This window comes from Vidua chalybeata, chromosome 3 (genome assembly GCF_026979565.1).
Source record: "Vidua chalybeata isolate OUT-0048 chromosome 3, bVidCha1 merged haplotype, whole genome shotgun sequence".
In the NCBI taxonomy this organism is placed as follows: Eukaryota; Metazoa; Chordata; class Aves; order Passeriformes; family Viduidae; genus Vidua; species Vidua chalybeata.
In genome coordinates this window covers 111,161,841-111,170,449 of record NC_071532.1, presented here as the reverse complement: position 1 = coordinate 111,170,449, position 8,609 = coordinate 111,161,841, and the positions used below count along the sequence as shown (strand labels likewise).

The 8,609-nt window shown below is 57.2% G+C and overlaps 1 long non-coding RNA gene across 2 annotated transcripts; it reads right to left on the bottom strand.

Moving 5' to 3' along the window:
* Nucleotides 1-3,134: 3,134 nt before the first annotated feature.
* On the bottom strand, nucleotides 3,135-6,248 carry LOC128785730 (uncharacterized). Of its 2 annotated transcripts, none has more exons than XR_008430003.1 (2): nucleotides 5,874-6,248; nucleotides 3,135-3,342 (listed from the first exon to the last, which is right to left on the bottom strand). It is a non-coding gene; the product is annotated as an uncharacterized LOC128785730 (long non-coding RNA). The 2 variants fall into 2 exon arrangements; XR_008430004.1 differs by lacking the exon at nucleotides 5,874-6,248 and adding an exon at nucleotides 5,178-5,855.
* Nucleotides 6,249-8,609: the final 2,361 nt, after the last annotated feature.

Here is an 8,609-nt window from a genome sequence, read left to right as displayed (position 1 = left end):
CCTAAGGGATTTCTATCAGATTTTAGTCCCTAACCTCTTCCCTCCTCCCCACCACGTTGTATTTTGTGCCTGTAGGAGGAATTGATGCTGCAGGAGCCCTTGGCTTGTTGGTTTATTTTTCAGTGCTCACCACTGGGGCAAGGGGAGCATGAAATTCAAAAGGCAGAGGCAGCATTTTCCAGCCTTTTTCTGCTGCCAAAAAAACGCAGCAGAAGTGAAGGGTTGCTGGCCACTAAAGGATGTAGGTGCTGTGAGTAACCTAAAGTATCATCTCAGCTTCTCTGGTTATGGCCCCTCAAACAGCAATTTATTGTTAAGTCTGGATAAATGAAGGGACTGGAAAGGCCTTAGAATCCCTTCCAGTGGCTACAGGGCTCCAAGTGGGGGACTTGGGACAAGGGACGGAGGGACAGGACACAGGGAATGGTTTCCCACTGCCAGCAGGCAGGGATAGATGGGATATTGGGAAGGAATTCCTGGCTGTGAGGATGGGGAGGCCCTGGCACTGGGTGCCCAGAGAAGCTGTGGCTGCCCCTGGATCCCTGGAAGTGTTCAAGGCCAGGCTGGACAGGGCTTGAAGCAACCTGGGATAGTGGAAGATGTCCCTGCCCATGGCAGGAGGTTGGAATGAGATGCTCTTCCAGGTCTTTTCCAGCCCACACCATCCTGTGATTGTGTGAGTTTATGAATCCATCCAGTCTTGTTGAGGAGCTCTGGATCTGCCCCTCCAACTGCAGTGCAGCCATGGGAATCTCTGTTCTTTCTTCATCCTCTGGAATATGGAACCTTGTGCATCAGATCAGCCCCATTCCCACCTCGGGGGCTCCCTTTTCCCCATATGCAGTGATTTCTTTGGCTCTGCAGAGCAAAGCAGGCAGGAATCACTCCAGGCACTGGGATACCACAGCAGCACCCCCGCCCCTAACCACAGCACCACCAGGGACCGTGAGCACACACAACTGTGCAAGTGCCATGGGAAAATTGGCCTGGCATTCCAGCCACGCAGGGAGTGCTGGACCCACCTTCCAGCTCCAGGGTGAGATGTGGGTCCCCTTTCTCCCAGCCTCTGCACCGGGCAAAGCTCACTGGCTTTGCTCCTTTCGGGTTCTCGCGGTCGCACTGCGCGTCTCCGCAGTGCTGATCCATCGAGGCCTTTCAGCACAGCTCCTGATGGGAATGAACCTAATGGCTGGTCCACTCTGGGCATTTGGGAGAAATGTATTTTGAGGGGATGCTTTGAGATGTCTCAAGACAGGGTGGCCTCGTTGTGTGGAAGGATCAGTGAAGTGTCGTCCCCGCTCCTCAGGGTGCCACGTTCAGCCTCCCTGTTTGACCCCTTAATTTGCAGTAGTGATGTCACTGAAATCCCTGCTCGTGGTCGTGCTGCCGGGCTAAATTTAGAGTGTTTGAGATGATTTGTGACTCTGTTGCTGGGGGGAGGCGGGGCGGGGGGGATGTCGGGGAATGACATGTGAGTCCTGTGTCATTGAGGCTCGTTTGGGCTTTAGAGACAGTTGAGTGGAGTGCGGAGATGACAGCGCTGTCCAGGAAGAGCAGGGAGGAAAAAGGAGATGGGACTCTCGGCCCTTTTTATAGTCTAACCAATTTAATCGAGCTTGTTGCTTAGCTGAGACATTAAGAAAGGATTTTCCCCTCGAAACCTGATTAGATTTCCCAATAAAACGCCCACTTTGACTGCTGCTGCTAGGAGATGTGTTGGCTTTTGGTTCATGGAGGTACATGGCATAAAAATAAACGGAAAAAAAAGGAGCTGGATGCTGCAGAGATACGAAGCAAAAGATCTTTCTACATGGAGACCATCATCCTGCTTGGGGCTGGGTGAAGAGTGGGGTTGGCACTCGACAGAGATCTGGGAAATGAGGGAAATAGAGGAATTTCCCACATCCTCCATTCCACCTCCCCGCTGGAGCCAGAGCATCTCCAGCCCAACCAGCGCTGCAGTGGCGAGCGAATCAGTCAGGGGTGGGCGTGGGCAGGGAGAAATAAAACCGGCATAAAATCGCAGATGGAAGGATCTTTGCTCCCCACGAATCCTCTCCATCCACCCTTCCCCCTGCCCACGGGATGGGTGCCCTGGGGTCCCTGTCCCCGGCCCCTTCTAGCGCACGACCTTGAGGGCCAGACGCCTGAAGGTTATTTGGGGGCATTGCTGTGTTAATCAAAGCTGCTTAATTCCCCCCATAATCCAAGTGGGGATGGAGCCTGGCAGGTCCCTGCCGTTATGTTTACATCGGACTGCGGGTGGAGGGAGGAAGGAGGGGACAGGGAGGGAGGGGGGAGCTGACGTGCTTGGAATAAAACCGTGCCACCTCCTCCTCCATCCCTCAGCGAAAAAATCAAACGCATCTGTCCACCCCCCCCCCCCCCCCCCCGCGCCAATTCCCTTCCCAAAGTGTCCACCCCGAAGAGGAGGGGCCACACTGCAGCTCATCTCAAGGGGGCAAAGGTCCTGGAGGAACCCCCGGCCTGATTTATTCAGGGCACAGCAATATTTCTTGGGATTAGTATTAATAAGAGCCTCCTGCCCCCTCCTCTCCATCCCTCTGGGCTGAGCCCGAGGGAGGCAGCCGGGCCCCTCCGGGGGGTCCCAGGCCTTCAGATGCACAGTGATGGCGTCTCTTCATCCCGGCCATTTCTCAAGACAGAAAACAGGTTGTGTATTTATTTAGGGTTATTTAGGTCTTGTTTTCCTCTCCCATGCCGCAGCTTTAAAAGAAAATCCATCCTGTTTGTGAGGGCTGGGTGCTGTGGGGCCGGCAGTGCCGCAGAGGGACGCTCGGCACGTAGTGCGGCATAGCAGGGATCTGCCCTGCTGGGATGGGGGCAATCCCAAAGAGAAGGCACCCCAAATCTCTTTCTTTTCCCCCCTTTTATTCACTACACAGGAGCCCTCTGGCAGTTCAGACTCTCCTGGAGGTCCAGGATGCAGTGGTGCCCGCCCAGGATTGAGCAGGCGACCGTGGGCTGCCGAATTGCAAGGCTGAGGTTTTTATTTTGGGGCGGATTTTAGCATTCATCCCCCACCTGGTGCTGAGTGCGGGTCCTTCAGGGGGGGTCCTGCCTCCGCCGCCGTAAAGAGACGGGCGAGAAACCTCCAGGAACAAAGGAGAGGATGCAGGAACCCGCAAGGAAAGAGCTTTATTGGCACGACCCGACGGGCTCCTTGCGGCATCCGCACCGGCCGGGATGCGAGCCCAGGGAGGGATGTCCCGAAATACCTGCAGAACCCCTCGGCGGGTGCAAAGATGCGTCCCAGGGACCCCGAGCCGCTGTCAGTGTTCCCAAGGGCACCATTCCAGAGGTGAGGCTCTGTGCACGGAGCTGCAAAGAGAGATGGGACCCCCCGCGCTGTCACCAAGGGCCCCCCAAATTTGGGACAGCTCTGCAGATGCCCTGAGGGGTGGGGGACTGTCCCCTGCAGTAAGGCCTGTCCTTCCCCAGTGACAGGCACCTGCTGGGAGCACTGGGATGGGCCGGGATGAAGGGATGCGGGGTGGCCTCCAGCTGCAAAGAGAAGGGAGGGGAGGAGAGGGATGGGAGAAGGGTAAGGAGGTGAAGGGCCCCAGCAGGGAGCAGGGCAGAGCGGTGGTGATGGCTACAAGGGTGGAGGGGAAAAAAAAAAAAAAACAACACCGAAATAAAAATAAAAGCGTGAAAAAGGAGGGGAAAAATAAACCAATGGCGTGTCGGGGGTGGGGGAGCAGCCCCTGTGCTGCAGGAGGCTCTGGGGGGCACCTGCTCCGTATTAGGCCGCGGGGTCGCTGCATCCCTGCGGGGTCGCAGCATCCCTCCCTCCTGCCGCCTCCAGATTTTTGAATTTTATTTTATTTTCTGAATAATTCAGGTGCTGTTTCTCCCCCACTTCATTCTTCCCCCCCCCTCCCTTCGGCTCCTCGCACACACACGCCTCTCGCCGGGGCTGTGTAAGGAGTATAATGAGGCAGCCGATGGGTAATTGGGATCTTTTGTAGGGAGGATGTATGGCTGGGGCAGCTGCTGGGGGGTGGGGGGGCAGCTGGGGGGGGGGGACAGCATTACCATACAAAGGGAACAAATGACATGTTTATCCCTCCGAGAGATTTACGCCCGGCCTCGCCCTGCAGACACAGCGCTCCCCCCCTTCTTCTACCCGGCACTTTTGATTTAAATTATAAGGATTAAAAGGAGAGGGAGGGCGGAGGGAAAAAAACACACAAACAGCCACCGGAAAAAAAAATCATAATAAAGCTTTAAAAAATAAAGGAAAAAAGCGGCTTTGCCCCAGCATCCCCCCCCACCCTCCTCCGCCGGGGGAGCAGCGTGAGCCCCGGTGACCCCAAGACCTGCCCTTGCTTTTTAGCAGGGAAAAACCCCATCGCTCTGTGGAGAAAAGGCGAGAGAAAAGGCAAAACACAAAGCGGCGGCAGCGGAGCAGCCCCGGGGGCAGCAGCCGCGACTCCCCGGGGGACAGCAGCCGCGTCCCCCCGGGGCCCACCCGCGGGGCACCCCCGAGTGACAGCTCCGGATTTCACACCCCGGGCGCCTGTGCTCTCAAGGACCCCCTCTCCTTCATCCCGGAGAGCCCCCCCAAAGGCTGCCGTGCGCCCCCATCCCATCCCAGCGCATCCCGTCGCATCCCATCGCATGCATCCCTCTCCGCCCCCTCCCCGCGCTGCGGTGCCACCTGCGCCGGTGCGCAGCGCTGCCTGCGCGCCCCGCGGCCGAGCTCGGGGGATGTGGGGGGGAATGTCAGGGCGTGCGGGGGGTTCCGCGGGTGCGGAGAGCCGCGGAGCCGCCTCCGGCCTCGATGCTGGTCAGCCTCGTTCTTGGCATTCACCGCGTGCCTTAATTGTATGGACATTTAAATCAAGGTCCGCTGTGAACACGGAGAGAGGGGCCTTTCCTCGGGAGGAAGAAAATATAGAGAAGGAGAAGGGGAAATGGGAAAAGAAAAGAAGAAAAAGGGAGGGGGGAAGGAAGGGAGGGGGGAGAGGGACCCCGCGGAGCCCAGCCTTTGTTCTCCGCGCCCCGCGGAGGCTCGGCGCGCCCTTCCCCATGGGCGGGGGGGGGGGGGGGGACAAAACCCAACCTAACACCCCCCCCCACCCAAAAACCCCTCTATCAAATCAAAGGAGCCCCGGGCTGTGGGGTGGGGGGCGGCGGGGGGGCCCCGTTACCTGCCCTCCGTCTCTGCCCGACGCTGCCCGCTCTCTGCCGCCTGCCCCGAGCCCCGCCGCGCTGCTATAAGCGGGGGGGGTCTGGAGGAGCGCAATAAACCTTCCCCCGTTCGCCTGCTGCAGTCAATCCTTTCGCTCAGATCCCAAGTGGTGCAAAAAAAAGAGGAGAGGGGCCCATCTGGCTTCTCATCAGCTTTGTCAAGTCTTGCATACGCTAAAATGCTAATGACCTAGATAGCTCATGCAAAATGCAGCAGAGAGAGAGAGAGGGAGGGAGCAGCGAGGGAGGGAGGAGGGAGGAGGGAGGGAGGGGGAAAGGCAGAGGGAGGGGGAGAGCCCGGGTGCATCACCCCCCCCCCCCCCCCCCCAGTCCCCAGCACCCCCCAGCCCTTGCTGCCCAATGCACCTTGGTAGGTACGAGCCGGGCTTTGATTTGAAAGGTCACCCGGGTACGATGAGGGGGGGGCGGGCAGAGCCCACGGATAAACCGCCCTGGCTTCATCCTTCATCCCCCCCACCGCCCCAGCCCTCCAGGGGGGAAGAAAGGGCGCGGGGGGGAACGGGTGGGAGCGCAGCCCCCACTGCATCCCCCCTCCCCCGTGGGGTGCTGAGGGGTGTCCTGTCTATCCAACCCCTCTTTCCCGGCCCGACCCCAACCCAAACCCGCCCCCCCAAGAAGAGGAGCGAAGGAAATACCCCCTGCGGCAGCCCCGCCGTGGTCCCTCCGTCCTGCAGCCGGTGCGGTGCGCGGCCAGGCGCGTAATCCCGCGGAGGATGCTCGGGGAGGCAGGGGGTGGGATGTGCGCCCCCCCCCCCCCCCGCGCTATGCGAAGGGGGGGTGAAAATTATATATATAAATAAAAAAATATATATAGAAAAGAAAAGGGAAGGGCGGGTTGGAGCCAGGCCGGCGGCGGGAGCGGAGCGGGCGGCCGGAGGGTGTGGAGGGAGCGCGGAGCAGCCGGGCGGGCGCTGCGCGGAGCGCGGAGCTGTCAGCGGCGCCTTCTCATTTATCATTAGCCAGCCCTAATCTTGCTCGCTGTCCTCCTTCGGTGATGTTGATTCACTTTCCCTCCCTCCTCCCCCAGCCCCCCCCCTTTTTTTTTTTTCCCGCACACCCCCTCCCCGTAAAGGATTATTCAGCCAAAAAAAAAAAAAAAAAAAAAAAAAAAAAAAAAAAAAAAAAAAAATCCCAGCTGCTGACTCCGTGCGCCGCAAACAAGGCGGCTGCAGCCCTCGCCCCCAGCCCCGCTCCCGCAGAGATGCTCCGGGTGTTGTCCGCAGAAATGCTGCCTTTTAAAACAAGGAGCGACCCGCGGGGAAAGAGCCTCCAGCCCTGCCCAGCTCCCCCCGCAGCCCCCCGCACCCTCCACCCGCTTTGGGGGGGCTGCGGGGGGGAACCCCCTGCCCTGGCCCCCCCAAACCCCGCTGCGGAGAAAGGATGCTGCAGAGCTGGGTGCAGCTTTGCAGGGGGAGAGGGAAAAAAAAAAAAAAGGTATTAAAAAAAAAAAAAAAAGTACCAATTTTGGCCGAGGCTTCGCTTTCTCTCCCCCCCCACCCCCCTCACCCCCAGCACTGCTGGTTTCATGGCTACGCTACTGTAATTATGAATTCTTCTTCTTGCGACTCGCGTGTGTGCAGGGGCTGGGGGTGGCAGTGGCTGTGGCTGCGGCTGACATCACTGCAGTGGCGTGGGGCTGACAGCTCCCAGCGCTGCGCAGCCTGCAGTGGCTCCTCAGCTTTTTTTGCAGCCTCTCTGCTGACAGTTGTCAGGGAAAAGGAAGGGGGGGGAATAATAATAATAATAATAATAATAATAATAATAATAATAATAATCCCCAAACCAACCAACGAACCCAGCCCATCTCACCGCGTTCAAGGTGAATTTCAAGGAGAAGAGCGCGCTTTTTGTTTGTGGCGAGGAGCGCACGCCGTGGTTCTCTACACGTCTATATCCAGGGATATCTACACATTCCCAGCATCATCAATCCCAGCAGAGCACCCTGTTAGACCCTGTAACCTTGTCAGGGCGCTGCACAGCCTAACCCGGGCTAAAGCCCCGGCTCAAGCAGGCTCTGAAGGCAGGAAATCCTTTATTACTTGCCGGGTGATTTGGTGTCAAGGGCATGTGCCCGCTCCTGGGATCTCTCTGCACAAGCTGCAGCTCCTGAGATCATTCCAGCGCCGCACCGAGTCGCAGCGCACATCTCTTCCCTCTATCCCTTCCCATTGCACGAACACAAACACATCCCTTCTTTTCTCTTTTCCTTTTCCCCTCCCCAGTCGAGGCCTAGAAGTTGCCGAGAAAAGCCCGTATGGAAGCACGGGTAGGTGGTTGGTACCCCGAGTGCGGGTCGGCGTGCTCAGAGAGGGGCAGGAGCATCCAGCTCTGAGCAAGCACAAGAACCTTGGGCACATTGGGGGTCCAAAACATGTGGCTGGAAGCCTCTGGGAGCCTCTGCCCTTTCCCCTTAGTGCTGCCTCACAGTCCTACTGTTTGTGTTCCCATTGCCTTAATGACATTTCACTTAACGCATCAGATCAGAAGAGTTTTCAAGGAAATGCTAGAAATTAGCTGTCAAAAATGGTTTGGGAGAGCCACCAGCTCAGCCACAGAAATCTTTCCGCCTGCCCTTTATACCTTCACCCCCCTCAAAGCATGACACAATATTATTAGCTTAAAGAAAAAAACAACCCCAAACCCTATTTACCCTGAGAGAGCAACTCCACAGTACACCTCCCTTGAGCCGTTTGCAATTCAAATAAGGCCTCGAACTGCACAGATTTTAAGGTCTGGCTGACAGAAGCCAACAGCCAGAGCATCCCTCTGAGACTGCCACGCTTCCAACCGCAGCTGGAGCCACGGGGCCACGCGAGCATCCGTCCCTGCCCCGCAGGCAGCTGCCCAGCAGGGACTGGGATAGGGTCACGGTGCTGCCTAATTCGTCCCCTCCTTGGTTCCCTGCCCTGGAGATTTATGGAGAGCTGAGGTGATTTATTTAAAAATAAATAGATGAGTTTCGTGGCAGGTTGGAGGTGAACGGTTGCAATTTCAATACTCCCCTGAAATTACTTCTGCGTTTTTTTTTTTTATGAACATTTATTTTTTATCTCTCTGTAAGACCTTTCCTTTTGAGGAGCTGAAAGCACCTTGAGAGTCTGCATAAGCCCTGATCCCAATGGCAATTTGAAGGAAGGAAATGCAATTCTCTCTCTACGAGGGGAAACTGAGCACCGGGGGCCTTGGGGAGATTTTGGCACCCATCCTTCATGGCTTCAAATGGAATGGACCCATGGATGGAAATTATGGGAACACCAGGGGGACACAGACCCAGAACAGGGCTTGCAGCCCGCAGGACTGGGCAAAATGGCTTTGTCAAATGGACACGGGGATTTTCTGCCTGAATTTCAGCTCACACGGAGCTGGATGTC